Genomic DNA, 16,505 nt, shown 5'->3' with positions numbered 1-16,505 from the left:
GCAGGGACCTTAAAGATCATCAAGTTCCAACCCTAATGCCATGGGCAGGGACATTTTCCACTGGACCAGGTTGCTCAGGGCCCCATCCAACCTGGCCTTGAACATTTCCAGGGATGGGGAGTCCACAGCCACTCTGGGCCACTTCATCCAGTGCCTCATCAGCCTCACAGTAAATCATTTTTTCATAATACCTGATCTAAACCAAGATTTTTCAAATAAAGGTGACGCAAGAAGGCAGGGTGGAGAGGAGAACCCAAAACCACAAAGCTGTTCTTAACACAGGAACACTGAAGAAGAAAGTCCGCCCTCCTTAAATTTTTGAAGTGATGCAAGAAATCAGATAAGGTTTTTTTTACTTTACAATGGTTTGAAGCTGCTTACTATCCCTATATATAGTGTATATATTTAACACATGCTTTCACTGTAATTCCTGCTGAATGTTAAGCCTCTTGTGTCACAGCTATTATGCAGGACAAAGTCCCCGGGAATTCTAAATGAAATGACTTTGTTCAGATAAACTTTTATTCTACAGAATGAACAAAATGGAAGGTATAACTGAAAAGCTGCAGTTTTCCTGCACCTTTCTTACTATATTTTAACCCTTGAACATGGTAATACTACCTACTATTACTATTGGGGAAAAATATGAATTTTGTTGAATATATCTCATTTTTATTGTAATTTGGCCTCATACATAACTCAATCTCTCCAGGTTATAGAACATTTTTAAATATTTACAGGAGGGATTGAGTAAAAATGTTGCATCCTGATGTACCAGCACTTCAGCTCATGTAAGGAAAAGCCTATAATGGAATTGCAAATAATGCCAACTGAAGGTCTGGCCCAAAATGTAGTGTATATTCAGCTTAAGAGAGAAGTCACTGAGGCAAAAAAAATCATTAAAAATCAAATATTCTGTGCTTACTGCATTTTCCCCTAAGACAAGTACCTGTATGCTATAGTAAAGGCTCAAGTCTGTTGTTTCATTTGAGATTCTAGCGAAATAAGTATTTTTTTAAAGAGCAGTCTCCATCCATTTAGAATGGACAGCACTGGGCTGTGTTACACAAGTTCCCTGGTGGCACTACTGTTTACTTTCTCCTCTCACATGGCCTGTACAATTAATAAGCCACTGCAATATAAAACTATTTATGAAACACCAAGGACAATAAAATAATAAATTTACAGTAAGAAACAACAGAGCAGAATGATGGAATTCCTCAACAAGTAACCTGAAAATATCAATAAAAATATAAATCTACAAGATTGTCCCCTTAAGTTGTAGCTCTCCTTTCTGCCTCTATTTGCTTCCTCAGCCTCTGAAGCCCATTTCTGAACCTGCTTTGATTGAGAATGAGATATCTGTTACATAATACATTTGCAGTGATCCTATAGATTACAGTTAACAAGCAGTCCATCACAAATATGGTTTCCATTAAGTTTTATTACTTTCAGGATGTTAATTTTGGTAGAGGGTTATTTTCGTAATTTTGTACAAAACCCCTATCCATGATGTAAACGGGGGTGGGGAGGTGGAAAAAAAAGTCCAAGTGAGCTAAAACAACACTGCTAGAACAATGCTGGTGTAGCTATCTAAATATTCAGCATTAATCTGAAATAGGGATTTTTTTGGACAATTTTACAATGACTAATTGAACAAGACTAGGCAGAAACCTTGCCAAGACTCTTCAACATTATTCATATTATACAAGGCTACAGAGATAAAAACTATATTATATATGACTATAGAAATCATAGAATATTCTAAATCCAGTGTGCTTCATGAGAAATATGTAGGAGTTCTTAATCAAAGAAAACACTTACTTTAGAATATAACCCAAATCCACTGTCCAAGTAATTTCAAACTTCACAGAAGATTGATAATTTCAAACCGGATCATCAGTTATCATGTGAAACATGGAAAAAACCAGCATGGTTCTTCAAAATCTGATAAAGAAAACAAAAAGGGGTACTTATTTATTTAGATTTTTTATTCTATTATTCTAAAATTTAAACATCTTAAGAAATTTCAGAATTTAGAAACCGTGCCTTTAAACCTTGTCAGAATTTATGTACATCTATATTTCCATATGGTCTGATATTAAATATTGCATAGTTCTTTATGAAGGAAGCAGGGATCTTGGCTTAGTGGCATGGAAATTCTAAGCCTTGAAGAGGTTGCTATGAGCAGGACACGAAAGTCAAATTATACAGAAGACATGGACTGGAAGGGTTAAGGAGAAAAAGCATTTTTGGAGTCCAAATACTTACATGCTTCCATGGAGTAGCTGTTCCTATCTTTGTCTCTGTCACAGATCAACCCACAACCCCCACAACTCTAGAGTCCTTTATTTGATGGCTGTATAATTTGAAACATCTGGAAAGCCTGATTTTCAAAAGGAGTGACCTCTAAATTAAAGGTGGAAGTTCAGTTAGCAGAAGCCAAATACTAAATATTTAAATACTACATAAATGATGACTACAAACCAGGTGATGAGACTCTCAATTTAGACATTCAAAAATTATTGAGCTCTCAGTTAACCACCCAAAAAATAAAAGTAATTCTTGTCTTGTCAGCATGTTTGTAAGATAAGACCTCTTACTTACAGATGTGAAAACTACATATATGCCCATTAAATCAGCCTATATATCCTCTCCTCCTACCAAAACTGCTGTAACATTCATCATCCTTATTTCTCTCCCTGCCTATATTCTCTCTTCACCACATTCTTTTTGGGGATTATGAATTACTTTTTTCCTTAGATTATTTAATTGTTTAAGTAGTTGTGATCTCTGACCCTACCCTCCAATATCTGCAGCTCTTCCTCTGTGCAGAATTGCCAGTAAATTAAATAAACATTTTCTGTTCCATCATCCAGATTTTTAATGCACAGCAGAAGATAAATCCATGAAGAACCAAAACTGATAAACCTGACAAGTTATAAAGCAACTATAGATCAACACAGATCAGTTTTGTCTTCCAGCCACATTTATTCCCACTTCAGAATATTATCATCTAGCCTATGTGCTCCAGGACCCTGAGAATATCAGAGTACCTTCTTATTTATGTTAGGTGTTCTTACAGCTCTTTCATCACCAGCTGTACATTAAACTCACGTCATAGCAAGCCTTTCTTTTGTCCACAATTCCAGACTGTATCATATACTCTTATTTAGAGCTAACTGGAACATATTCAGCTAAAGTAACATGTAACTCAACAGTATGGAGTGTCATGGAGTACTACAAATAAATCAGCCATTTTAAACAAGTCTCAGCTACAGCGTGAAGAACAGCTTTGATCCAGTATCACATTTCACCATGTGGTATTAAGTACTGTGTAATCAAAATGCAAATATTTATAAAAATAAAAGAATATAAGGTCCACAATGCTTTTGTTTCCACTTAAATTTTCTAGGTCCCCTCATTTTAATTAGAAATGTTTTGAAAAACTCTACAAACACTTTATCAAGGTTCTTACACAAATTGAGTGGCTGCACAGAACAGCTCTCAATACAGGATTAAAAAATATCAGTGCGTCTGCTTCAAAGGCTCATTGTCTACAGTGTTAAGGCAAAATGTTTATGTTTCCCCCACTAAACACAAATATGTCCACAGGTCAATTTATATAAAAATGCTCAATGCTTAAGATGGAAGGGTTATATAGCACTGTCTAACTGCCCATATTCATTAAAGCTATGATTCTTGGTGCCACATACCACCAAATATAGCAAAAATGTGGTATTAAGAAAAAGTGACAAAATCTTAGCCATTTTTCAATTAAATCTAGACTTTTCACTGTTTATATATGACAAATATGTACAAGTTAGTGAAGGGGGTTGAATGAAATGGCCTTAAGTGATTTCAAAGTGAGCATAATTTTAAGCAAATGAAACTCTCTTCAGGCATTAAACAGTTTTCATCTGGAGTTGGTGTAGATTTCTATCACTCAAATCCAATAAAGAGTAATTAAAAAAGAGATGAGAGAGATTGGCATCTGGGAATCAAAGGAACCAAGAGTCTATCTCTATGGCAGCTTTAACCAGCTTGGACTGTTTATCACAGCAAAACAGCCTGAAGAGACAGGACTGGGCTTTCCATAAATATCACAACAATAAATGCCAAAGATAAGTAAAGGTTGGGTTTTTTTTTAATTAAAGGGTAATTTAGACCCTCAGGAAGAAATGCGAACTAAGTAGGAAGAAGTTATATCAGAAATTGGAAGGTTGCCTACTAGAACCAGAATGTTCTCATTCTTCCAGTATAAGCAAAAGGAGCAAAAAACACTGAAATAATTTCTCAAAAGGATGTGAACAAACTCATTCGACACACTTTCACAGCATATGACTTAAGCTGATGACCCAGTCAGTCTTTCTAACCAAAACTTTGCCATGCTTAAATAATTTCTTAAAAACCATCCAGGACTTTAGGTCAGATATTTATTTATGAAAACATACAAGCACGTGGGTCTAATAATGTCTAAGGTAGGCTGAGTCACCTTAGTGATTCCAGTGACTCCTTAGTGACTCCAGTTCAGGGGCTAGTACAGAGTTTTCAATTATTTAAAACTATTTAAGTGGGGAGCACATACTGATGACAATTTTTTGATACACATAACTGACAAGCTAAGTAGGTGCTCTGTTGGACCTGCTTCCATGAAGAAGCAAGAACCAGTTGGAGATGTGAAAGTTGAGGGAAACCTTAGCTGCAATGACTAGAGAATTTAAAATCCTGAGTCAAGTGAGCAAGATAAATTTTAAAAATTACTATCCTGGCATTTAAGCAGGCAGATCTTGCCTTGTTCAGGGACCTGTATGGCAAGACACGTGGAATACTGCCATGAAGGACAACAGGGCTGATTTTCAAGGGCAACATAATCAAAGCATAAGAATGGTCCTTCCTGACACTCTGGAAAACAAGCAAGTATGGCAGAAGACCACAAGAGATGGACAATGCAACAGACTACTTGAATTGAAAGAGACTGTCTGAGCAGGGAGGCATGTATACATGAGAGCCAAGGCTCAGCAGAAGCCAAAACTACCTAGAGATATGAAAACAAAAAATAAGTAAGGCTTCAGTACCAGGAGAAAACAAACAAACCAAAACAAAACAAAGCAAAACAAAAAAAAGCCAAAAACAAAAAAAACCCAAAACCACAACAAAAAACCTGAGGAAGTGTTGAGACAATTGCTTAACAAGGCAGTGAATCTAGTGATAAATGAAATGGAAAATTCTGAGGTATTAAATGCAAGTTTTTTCTTAGGTGTCCCTGTTTCTTCATGTTAGTAGCAGAGTCTTTAGGAGTAAAGCATTGCCCACAACAATGATCAAATCAGAAACCACTGAAGCTAATTGTGTGTATACAAGTCCTACTGAGGCACATCAATTGTCTTGCTTGGCTGATTGCATTGCAAGGCTGCTCTCCACGGTCTTCAAAAGATTATGGGAATTGTGGGAAGTCCCAATGACTGGAAAAAGGCCATCTGCAAGGAAAGCAATGAGGAACTAGGGTACCACATGCCACCCAGCCTTGCCTCTGCTCCTTGGAGAGTTCTGGAGTAAGCCTTCTGGGATGTCATTTCTGAGCACGTCAAGGACCAAAAGGTGACTGAAAACACCCAGTGTGGATTCACTGAGGATAAACTGGGTCTAACCAACCTAAATGTCTTTAGTGATAATGTCACTAAGGGTGAGTGGGCAAAGGATCAGTAATACATGATGTTCATTTGATTTTAGCAAAGCCATCAATAGTGTCCTGTAATATCATTCTAGCAGCATTGGTAAGACATAGGCTAAATAAGTGGATAAAGTAGATGGAAAATCAGTTGGATTCTCATACAAATTGTGTTCTGATCAGTAATACTAAGTCCAAATGGCAGCCAGTTACTATTGTCATGCCTCAGATATCAAAAGTGGGTCTTTATCTACTCTTTGCTATAATTTAATTTTTTCACACCCTTATTAACAAGCAACAGAATGGGACAGAGGACACATCCTGCAGCATCATGGATGGTAAGGCATGAAGGAGTACCCAATAGGCTGGAGGGCAAGGGTGATCTTTCAGAGGGACCTCAAGTGACTGGAGGAAAGAGACAACTGAACAAAGGCAAATGCAAAGTCATTGAACACTGTATTTGACTTCTGAATATCTCCAAGGATGGAAAATCCACAGCTCCCTGGGGAAGCCTGTGCAAGTGCTCCATCACTCTCACAGTGCAGAAGTGGCTCTTGATGTTCATACAGAGCTTCCAGCCCACTCTAGACCTCTATAAGCCCATTGCCTCTGGTCCTGTCACTGGGCACTAGCAAAAAGCAGCTGGCTCCATCGTCTCTGCACCGTACCTTCAAGTATTACCATACCTTGATGAGATCCCCCAAACCCTCTCCTCTCTAGGCTAAACTTCCAGCATTCTCAGCCTGTCCTCATACAATGGATGTTCCAGTCGTTCCAGTCCCTTAATCATCTTACTGGCCTTGGGATTTTTGGTTGCCCCAGTACAAGAACAACAACACTGATCTATGGAAGAAAGTACAGTGGATGCCCACAAATAGTCATGCAGCTGAAGCTCCCCAGAGTATGAGGAGTGACTTAAAGAAAAGGATATTTTTGGCCGTAAGAGAGCTCTGCTGTCTTCAGCTAGCCAGTGGGAGACATCATGATTATCCACCCTTGGAGAATAGTCAGAGCCCTGAGCAACCAGATCTAGTTGGAAGGCTGGGGATTAAGTGGCACTGAGCAATCCCTTCTAACCTGATGCAGGAAAATTGCATCAAACAGTGAGTGTTTCTATTTTTCTGCATATCTATCAGAACACGTTTTAACAATTAGTAATAGACATACTGGTCTAAGTGGCTTTTTGTTTAGGGTTTTTCTGCTACAGACTCTCCAAATTATGGGATGATAGGAATAGAATAGAGCATCTATCACACTAAAAACATGTCAAGGGTATTAACCACTACGAAAGAGATTGTCATATGCACACATACCCTTTTATGGAGAAAAAGAAGAAAATGTTTGCAAGAACACTTGCCTGATTTGTTACCCCATTATTGAAAAACTAGTCTAACAATATTGCAAAACACATAGATAACCATGTGAAAGAACTGCAGACACTGCAACAGCTGATTGGCCCTGCATAAGCTACGTATGCATTTGTTTTACATAAATTACACCACTCTTATTGTGACACAAGTAGGGATCTCTCCTTTCTTACCATCACAGATGCTGAACCATACAAAAAGTATGTACTTCCATTAAGGAGTCTCTCCCTCAGGAAAGAAGTGTTGGATAAAACCAAATATGTCAGCTAAATAAACTTTTGCAAGTATGATTCAGTGAATCTCACCTCTGTAAGTGATACATACTGGCAGACACCACTGCACAGGAAGTACACAGACACCTAACTCTCCATTTATTGTTATGAAATACTTATACTACAGCAACATCATCCACTGCTTGATTTGTATTTAAGTGTATAGATTGAAAGCTGATTGTCACTAGCAGAGAGATCATGTGAATACAGTGTACCTGTGCATACAGCAACAACTGGTTTCACACAGTTCTGGCAGGGAAACTCCAAAAAACAGATTTGAAATTATTTGGCAGGTAAACTGATATGCACAAAGGATGCAAGCGATTGCTGCATTCAACACAAAGTCCTGGAACCGCCTGCCCAGAGGAAGTCAAAGAGGCAAATCCTACACTATACAAAATCCAGTGGGGTTTCATTGCTTGACAAAGCACACACACAGTGGTACATGCATGTCTAGACTGGTATCATATATCAAAAAAACAAAACTGCTTTACTCAGATGTTTATTCTGAAAAAATTGAAGATATTTGTAGGCAGAGTTTTGTAGGCCACAGACTTCTATAGATGATAGGAGCAGATATCTATAAACCATCTGGTAGATTTCATCCTGTGGAGCTGAACTGGCCTGCAATATTAACTACTGGCCTGAGAGCCATGCTTTATTCCTGAAGAACTGGATGCAGTTTCATTTCATTACATGACATTTCATTACACACAAACCATGGTATCAGGAAAGGGTTTATCTAAAATTTTAATTATTCACAGTAAGCACAACCAACCTAAATTACACAATATAGGTGAACTCTGAGCAATTCTGAAGAAAAAAAAATCGTGCTTTTGGCACTAGAATTCTGCTATTTTTCATACACTATAGTATTTGCATCACACACACAAACATACACAGACACACACACACACAAATATATATTTTATAAATATATAAATATATAAATATATAATATATAATAGATATTTATATAATATATAACGTATATGTATAAATATATATTTTATAAATATATATCTAAATATATATTTTTTTCCACTGACATATTCAATATCAAAAAACTGGTGACCACTTAAAAGGTGCTTTAATCCATGGGCTGTAGGAGCCACTAAAAAAATGGTGTATGAACCAGTCTTGTTAATACATCACAATGCTCCTCAGGATTTTTATCTCTTTGAAAAGCAAAAATAACTGTAAAAGTATAGATTCATACAGTGACATTTCATCAGCTAGAGAACAGGAATGGTTGTATCTTCATTTTTCTTTGTTCTTACTTCAGGGGAACTTGGCATGACCCATGGACTAACGTATACAACAACTTCCTATGACAGTGTAAGTCAAATAACTTAACTTTAAAGTTCTTATATTGTAACCAACTAAACATGCTGCTATATCAACTTACAGAAACCTTTACTCATTTAAAGAGAAATTCTGACACTAAGGTTGAATAAAGTTTCTATGAAGTCAGTTAGTTTGGTGAGAAAGTTCAAAGTTGACACTTCCAGAAAAATTTTTTACAAGTCCAGATGAAAACATTTGTGATTTGCAGTGGGCAGAAAAATTGTATAGACCAGACAAAATATTCCTCTTTCAAGATTTAGCTACAGATAATTAGTTACCATTCCTGGCAACTACATAAATCTATCAGATACTAGCCCTTAAACTTACCTGTTCAGCACAGCTCTCTTATTCTGGAGTCAAGAAATATTAATTTTATTTAATGGAAGTTTCTCATGTGGGCATTGCCACAGTCAGACTATGCTAGGATAGGCTACATTGAGCATGCTGCTGATTTCACTCCATTTTGCATTCTGCCTACAAATGTGTCCACTTTCAATCACCAATCCTCTCACCAGTACCTAAAAATATCTCTTGAAAAAATACCAAACAAACAAAAAAAGAAAACCAGAGGTATTAGGTATAACAAACATATGGTTACCATTTAGCTAGGAAACAATACCTTATTTGAGGTCAGTTTTCTCATAATTATCATAGGAATATGATAATTTCCATGTCTCAGAGGAAAGATGGTATTTCTGATCTCACTATTTTTTCTTGGTCCTTCAAAGTCCTCAGACTCCAAATATTAACCATGAAGATATGTTCTAAGGTAACTTTTAAAGCTTTTAAGAACAGGTTACTTCTAATTCTCCCTCTACCCATTTTTTTAATAGGTGGATTTATGCTTTTGTAGGTTGGGGTATAAAAAGATTACTACTTCTCCATCATGTATCAAAATTTTATTGGCTGCTTGGATAAGGAAATGAGGACTACGGCAATGGGAAAGTTCCTCTTCCAAAATAAGAAAAGAAGTGGCATCTTTCATCTCAACAACTGTGTTTCTAATGTATTTTGAATATTAAACTTCCTACTTGAATTAATTTTAAAAGTCAGAAAAAAATCCATTGCAATTGTTTATTTTGTTTCTGGTATAAAGTATTTGCAGTGTGAGAACAAGTGTGTGATGAATTGTCTTCTTAAGAATCACTAGTTCATTTTATTTTTAATTCCTGCCACTTATAATTCCCCAAACACAGTGAAAATAATCATAATGGCTAAGCTTCAGCAGGCATAAATCAACAGCAATACATAAGTGTCGTGGGTTGACAGCCTTTATCCCAATATCGTGTGTTGTGTCTGGCAGCTGTGCCTTTTCTCTCTCTTCCCCCCCCCCCGGCCGTCTTGCTGCGGCGGGGCGGGGAAGAGAGGGGGGAGTGTTTGACCAGGCCTTTTTGCTTTTGGCTTTTGCTGCTTGGCTTGGCTAGCCGCTTTGCTTGCTTGCTTTCTGCTTTTTTGTGCTGTTTTTTTTCCTTTTCTCTTGCTCCCTCTTTCTTACCCTCCCCTGAAGATACTGGACCAGCTCCGGACGTGACCTGAAGACGTCCAGGACATCCGAAGCTTGCAGAGAAGCGCCGCGCCCTCTCAACACACAGTCTGTTTTTTCTGTTTTCTTTTCTTTTCTTGTGTTGGGGAGTGTTCTTTTGTTACTTGTAAATAAATAGGTTTTGTTTTCCACTTTGCTCCTCCGAGAAATTCCTTCCCGAACCCGGTGTTGGGGGAGGGGTGGTTGGAGGTTTGTTTTGTTTTTGGGGGGCTCCCTTTTGGAGATTTCCCCTAATTTGTCCTAAACCAGGACAATATACTTTTTGGTGCGTTGGCCGGGAAAAAGGAGGCCAAAAAACAGTGGAAAAAAAACCTATAACAATAATATTTTGGTTTTGGCTATTTTGTGGGCATATCGGTGATTCATAATGTCATTTGGAGTGGAAGCTTGCCGGTCGTTCTGGTCCCTAGGGGTTTTTGAAGTTTTAATACTTTTGTGGTCCCTGGGGTTATTTCCTTACCCAAAAATAGCTCTGATGTTGGCCCTAATAAGTAGCTTTTGTAAGCGGGGGGCACTAACCAGAATAGTCATTGTGCTGGTCTTATGTATGATGATGTGTCGGATAAAAATGCTGGACTTTATTTCAGGAATGTATGGACTGTTATTATGGTTGTTTACTCAGTTTGTTTGGGGAGAAGAAGGGGAAGGGGCTTTTCAGCCTTTGTCTTCCTTCTTGTCCTCCAAATTGTTGACATCTCTATTAGAAAATACTGAATTTCCCCTGAGTTTGAAAGAAACCATCTTTCTGGCATTTAATTTATTAAGCCTTTTCTATACTGTCTGGAGTGTGTATAAAATGAAGACTGAGATTTCTAGAGGGGTTAGAGACACTCCTGACTTAGGAGTAAAACAAAGCAGGAAAAATCTTGACTGGAGTGGGAAATGGGAGGACATGGGCCAGACTTTAAAGGAATTTTCTGATCCTATGGACTGGGACTTTCCATCTGATCAAATTCAGAATCCAGTCGAGGTGGCAAAGTATTTGAGGGAGAAGTGCCATGGTAACACTAAGGAAGAAAGGATTACTGCAGTGAGCTGGGCCTTGGCATTTGTTTACCGTACTCTGCTAGATACTGTGGAGCAGCAGATAGCAGAAAGGGAACAGGGTGATAAGTTAGTTACTACCCCAGTGACCCAGGCTGCAGCTAACCTCCCAGGCTCCAGGCTAGCAGCTGCATCAGACAGTAGGCCCCAAACCATGGCTGTTGCAGCTAATACAAGAGGTGGAAAGTGTAAAGGCAAGACCGATCGAAAGGTGGAGGATGATGAGGATGACGATGCAGGAGAAGGACCCTCACCAAAATCAGAGGCCACATCAAGGGGCACAGAATCTGGAGCTAATATTGACTCCTTTTCTCTGAAGGACCTCAGAGGCCTAAGAAAGGATTACAGACGACAACCTGACGAATCTATAATTAGTTGGTTAGTCCGCCTTTGGGATGCTGCAGGGGAGGTTACGATTTTGGATGGTACTGAAGCGAGGCATTTGGGATCCCTGTCACATGATCCTGTCATCGATCAAGGTATGATGAGGGGGGCTAACCCTCACAGCCTCTGGGAGCGGGTCCTAAGAAGCGTAGCAGAACGATACCTGTGTACGGATGATCTCTATATGCAGCAGACACGGTGGAAGACCATAGAACAGGGGATCCAACGCCTGAGAGAGATGGCGGTGGCAGAGCTCATTTTCTCAGATGACACAACAACTAGAAATCCGGACCTGGTACCATGCACACCTGTAATGTGGAGGAAACTCGTGCGACTTGGGCCACCTGAATACGCTTCTGCCCTAGCAATAATGAAGCGGGATGATACATATGAGACTGTGCTCGATATGGCAAAGAAGCTTCGAGCGTATGCAGATGCTGTGCATGGCCCAACTCATGCCAGAATTGCAGCAGTGGAAACCCGACTGCAGAAACTAGAGGATAAAATTGAGGAGAATCATAAGAAACTCCGGGAAGAGATTAAGGAGGACCTTATTCAAATCTCAGCTGTACAAATTAGAGGTCCTGGTGTCCAACGCTGGCGCTCCTTTGATGGGGAGAGAAGGTACACCCCACGGACTGAGTTATGGGCTTTTCTGCGTGAGTCTGGAGAAGACATGAGGAGATGGGATGGAAAACCCACCGCTGCTTTGGCACAACGGGTGCGTGATTTGAAGAAAAGAGAAAGTATCACCAAAAGGATAGCAGCTCCGGTCGCTCGTAGCCGAGATGTTAAGTATAATGATGACGATGACATGTCCGATCCCCTTGAAGGAACTTCTAAGGCATATGCCCAAGGAAAGAAGGACAATCTGGCTTAGAGGGGCCCTGCCTCCAGCCAGGAAGAGGCACGGGAGAACCGGGTTTTTTGGAAGGTGTGGATCAGATGGCCTGGCACATCAGAGCCACAAGACTATGAAGCGTTGGTTGACACTGGATCACAGTGTACCTTAATGCCATCGGAACACGTGGGGACAGAACCTGTTTCTATTGCTGGAGTGACGGGAGGATCACAACAGTTGACTTTGTTGGAAGCTGAGGTGAGCTTGACTGGGAAGGAATGGCAGGAACACCCGATTGTGACTGGTCCAGAGGCTCCGTGTATTTTGGGCATAGACTTCCTCCGGAATGGCTATTACAAAGATCCTAAGGGATTCAGGTGGGCTTTTGGAATAGCTGCAGTGGAGACAGAGGGTATTAAACAATTGAACACCTTGTCTGGACTATCAGAGAACCCATCTGCAGTAGGACTCTTGAGGGTAGAGGAGCAGCGAGTGCCAATTGCCACCTCAACAGTGCACCGCAGGCAGTACCGGACGAATCGAGATGCCGTGATCCCCATCCACAAAATGATCCGAGAGCTGGAGAGCCAAGGGGTGGTCAGTAAAACCCACTCACCCTTTAACAGCCCTATCTGGCCTGTGCGAAAATCTGACGGAGAATGGAGACTGACTGTGGACTATCGTGCCTTGAATGAAGTGACTCCACCACTGAGTGCGGCTGTACCGGACATACTGGAACTGCAGTACGAGCTGGAGTCTAAGGCAGCAAAGTGGTATGCGACCATCGATATTGCTAACGCGTTTTTCTCCATCCCTCTGGCAGCAGAATGCAGGCCTCAGTTTGCTTTTACATGGAGGGGAGTGCAGTATACCTGGAACCGACTGCCCCAAGGGTGGAAACACAGTCCTACCATCTGTCATGGACTGATCCAGGCTGCACTAGAAGAGGGTGAGGCTCCAGAACATCTGCAATATATTGATGATATCATTGTTTGGGGGAGCACGGCAATAGAAGCGTTCGAGAAAGGAGAGAAGATAATTCATATTCTCTTGGAAGCTGGATTTGCCATTAAGAAGAGCAAAGTCAAGGGACCTGCCCGAGAAATTCAGTTCTTGGGGGTGAAGTGGCAAGATGGACGGCGTCAGATTCCTGTGGATGTTATTAATAAAATCACTGCCATGTCCCCACCAACTGATAAAAAGGAAACACAAGCTTTCTTAGGCGCTATAGGTTTCTGGAGGATGCACATCCCTGAGTATAGTCAGATTGTGAGACCCCTTTATCTGGTTACCCGCAAGAAGAACGACTTCCATTGGGGTCCTGAGCAGCAGCAAGCTTTTGTCCAAATCAAGCAGGAGATCGCTCATGCTGTAGCCCTTGGTCCAGTCAGGACGGGACCAGATGTGAAGAACGTGCTCTACTCTGCAGCCGGGAGCCATGGTCTGTCCTGGAGCCTTTGGCAGAAGGTACCTGGCGAGACCCGAGGCCGACCATTGGGATTTTGGAGTCGGAGCTACAGGGGGTCTGAAGATAACTATACCCCAACAGAAAAAGAAATCTTGGCCGCCTATGAAGGAGTCCAAGCCGCCTCGGAGGTGATTGGTACAGAGGCACAACTCTTTTTGGCACCCCGACTACCGGTGTTGGGATGGATGTTCAGAGGAAAGGTTCCCTCTACCCACCATGCCACCAGTGCTACTTGGAGTAAGTGGATTGCCCTCATTACGCAGCGCGCTCGAATTGGGAAGTTAAATCGCCCTGGGATCCTGGAGATAATTACAAATTGGCCTGAAGGTGAAAGCTTTAGTGTCGCAGATGAGGAACAAGAGCCAGTGACCCGGGTTGAGGAAGCTCCGCCATACAATCAGTTACCAGTAGAAGAAACACGCTATGCTCTATTCACCGATGGTTCTTGTCGTGTCATAGGGATGAAACGGAGGTGGAAAGCAGCTGTGTGGAGTCCCACTCGACGGGTTGCAGAGGCTACTGAAGGAGAGGGTGAATCCAGTCAATTTGCTGAAATCAAAGCTATTCAACTGGCCCTAGGTATTGCAGAGAGAGAGAGGTGGCCAAGGCTCTATTTGTATACCGATTCCTGGATGGCAGCCAATGCTCTATGGGGATGGCTGAAGAGATGGAAAGAGGCAAACTGGCAGCGAAGAGGAAAACCAATTTGGGCTGCGGAAGAGTGGAAAGATATCGCTACTCGGGTAGAGAAGTTACCTGTGAAGATTCGCCATGTAGATGTGGGCTAGGGAACATGGCATCGAGTGGATATACCATATCCCCTATCATGCACCAGCTGCAGGGAAAGTGGAAAGGTATAATGGATTGTTAAAAACCACCTTAAAAGCATTGGGTGGGGGGTCTTTTAAAAACTGGGAGCAGCATTTGGCAAAGGCTACCTGGTTAGTTAACACTCGAGGTTCCACCAACCGAGCGGGTCCTGCTCAGTCTGAGCTCCTTAATATAGTAGATGGGGATAAAGCCCCAGTGGCCCATGTCAGAGGTTTGTTGGGAAAGACAGTATGGATCAACCCTGCCTCGAGTACAGACAAACCCATCCGTGGGATTGTCTTTGCTCAAGGACCAGGTTATACATGGTGGATAATGCAGAAAGATGGAACAACACGGTGTGTACCTCAGGGAGACCTGATTGTGGGATGAGATTCATATATGAATGTCATTGTTTGTTGAATGTGAGACAGAAGGAAACTGTAAGTGTCAAAGGTCTGAGCAAGTAAGATGAGAGGAATGCGTAAGTGTCAAAGGTGTGAGTAAGTGAAATGAAAGTTTTTATTGTATATTCACGATATGGGATAAGGGGTGGAGTGTCGTGGGTTGACAGCCTTTATCCCAATATCGTGTGTTGTGTCTGGCAGCTGTGCCTTTTCTCTCTCTTCCCCCCCCCCCGGCCGTCTTGCTGCGGCGGGGCGGGGAAGAGAGGGGGGAGTGTTTGACCAGGCCTTTTTGCTTTTGGCTTTTGCTGCTTGGCTTGGCTAGCCGCTTTGCTTGCTTGCTTTCTGCTTTTTTGTGCTGTTTTTTTTCCTTTTCTCTTGCTCCCTCTTTCTTACCCTCCCCTGAAGATACTGGACCAGCTCCGGACGTGACCTGAAGACGTCCAGGACATCCGAAGCTTGCAGAGAAGCGCCGCGCCCTCTCAACACACAGTCTGTTTTTTCTGTTTTCTTTTCTTTTCTTGTGTTGGGGAGTGTTCTTTTGTTACTTGTAAATAAATAGGTTTTGTTTTCCACTTTGCTCCTCCGAGAAATTCCTTCCCGAACCCGGTGTTGGGGGAGGGGTGGTTGGAGGTTTGTTTTGTTTTTGGGGGGCTCCCTTTTGGAGATTTCCCCTAATTTGTCCTAAACCAGGACAATAAGACAAAATCTCACTTAAATGTTTAGTATGTGCAATGACATATGACTACAAAAAGATCTATGGTGCTCCTACAGGAAGGGCAGTTAATAAATTGCCCTTATAAGCTTAACCATGTTCCAAAAGAATAACCCAAAGAAACAGAAAATAAGCATACTATTATACAGAATGGTTTAATGGTTTTCTAAAATTCCACTATTTAAAGTACATCCCAGTTACGCAAATGTGCCATTAGCCAGTTTTTGCTCAGAATTAAAGAAAACTTTCAGAGCCAGGATGCCTTTCCCTGAACCATGGGGGCTTCAGAAATGAGTAAGAAATACGGAATCTTTGCAGGAGAAAAGTGTATATCTGCTTTTTTTCCCCTGAATATTAGACATGATGTGATGTAATGAAATGAAAAAGCTGAAAAGTGAAAAAACAATCAATAAGGAAGAGACTGAGATAAAATGTCTGAATTCTTAACCCATGGTCATTCGAATCCTGAATAAATGCTGCTTTTTGAGTAACCTGGAAAATTAATAAAAAAGGCTAGTGAAAGTTCTTCTTGTGAAACTTATTCAGACTGATTTCCGGAAAAAGCATCTTACTAATCAAGCACGTTCAAAATACAGCAGTTACAAATAATTTAAACAGAAAATTTCTAACTCATTCAAGAAT

The sequence above is a fragment of the Ammospiza caudacuta genome, chromosome 1, assembly GCF_027887145.1.
Source record: "Ammospiza caudacuta isolate bAmmCau1 chromosome 1, bAmmCau1.pri, whole genome shotgun sequence".
Taxonomy (NCBI): Eukaryota; Metazoa; Chordata; class Aves; order Passeriformes; family Passerellidae; genus Ammospiza; species Ammospiza caudacuta.
This window is presented reverse-complemented; position numbering follows the sequence as displayed.